Raw genomic sequence first — 1397 nt, forward strand, 5'->3', positions numbered from 1 at the left:
CAACATCGCGAAACATCTTCAAGCCCGCGAACATTTCAAGCACGAAACGCGGCATACGAAAGAATAACAAATCTTCAGCATCGCGAGACGTCGCAGATGCCGGAAGATTCATTCTTCGACGAGTCGAATTAGTCATCGCACCCTCTAAAACCAGGAGTAAACCTAGGTCTTGCCCTAAACCGCCGACTCGGACTGTCGATCATTCTATTCCTCGAGAAAAGAAGGACGGAGTAGGTGGGTATACTATACTCGTATACTCCCATACTTCAAAAACATATTCAAACAATGCGATGTCTCGTCAAGATCAAGAAAACACTTTCGACAAAAAAAACGATCTCAAACAGATCACGGATATAGTAGTTCACACAGAGTTGGATTACGAGATGACAACTCGTAGTCTTCCTTCTACACCCATATAAAATGCCATCGGCAGCAACACGCCTGATAACCTCTACATAAAAACCAGACCATAAAGGTCTCGCTGGAAAACTAGTCATACAAACCTTAACTCCAAGACGAACTACGAAAGGCTTGATCCCTTCAACAAGGGTACGTAGGCAGCCGTCATAAGGCGCAGCCCCAATCTTATCGCGTTCTACTTTTAGAAGAGCAAGAAGACCACTTACCACGGACCTTTTCGATCATTAATTCCGCCTAACTCACCTAACTTGCCAAGCCACTCGCTAAAACCTCACGCTAGAAGCTCATGGTTCTAACGAGCTGGGGGGCTAACTGTTGGGGTCAAAATCGGTCACGACGGAATCAATGGGTGAAAGTCCGTAAAAATCGGCATGAACGTTTTTACGAAATATAAATCTTAGAAAAAGATTTATTTTTACGAAGAATCCTGCAGAGAAAACACATTCACGAAAAATCGGAGAAAGACGCGAACAAGGTTGCCGCGTAGCAACCAGCGTAAAAGCTGGTCGCTACGTAGCGACCGAGCTCTCACCAAAGCTCGGTCACTACGTAGCGACCAAGCACGTACACGGTTCAGTCTCTACGTAGCGACCGAGCTCTCACTGAAGCTCTGTCCCTACGTAGCAACTGAGCTCTCCCCGAAGCTCGGTCGCTACGTAGCGACCGAGCTCTCACCAAAGCTCGGTCGCTATGTAGCGACCGAGCACGTACACGGCTCGGTTGCTACCCAGCGACCGAGCTCTCACCGAAGCTCGGTCGCTACGTTGCGACCGAGCACGTACACGGCTCGGTCGCTACGTAGCGACCGAGCACATACATGGCTAGGTCGCTACGTAGCGACCGAGCTCTCCCCGAAGCTCGGTCGCTACGTAGCGACTGAGCACGTACACGGCTCGGTCGCTACGTAGCGACCGAGCACATACATGGCTAGGTCGCTACGTAGCGACCGAGCTCTCCCCGAAGCTCGGTCGCTACGT

The sequence above is a fragment of the Brassica oleracea genome, chromosome C1 (assembly GCF_000695525.1).
Source record: "Brassica oleracea var. oleracea cultivar TO1000 chromosome C1, BOL, whole genome shotgun sequence".
Classification (NCBI taxonomy): domain Eukaryota; kingdom Viridiplantae; phylum Streptophyta; class Magnoliopsida; order Brassicales; family Brassicaceae; genus Brassica; species Brassica oleracea.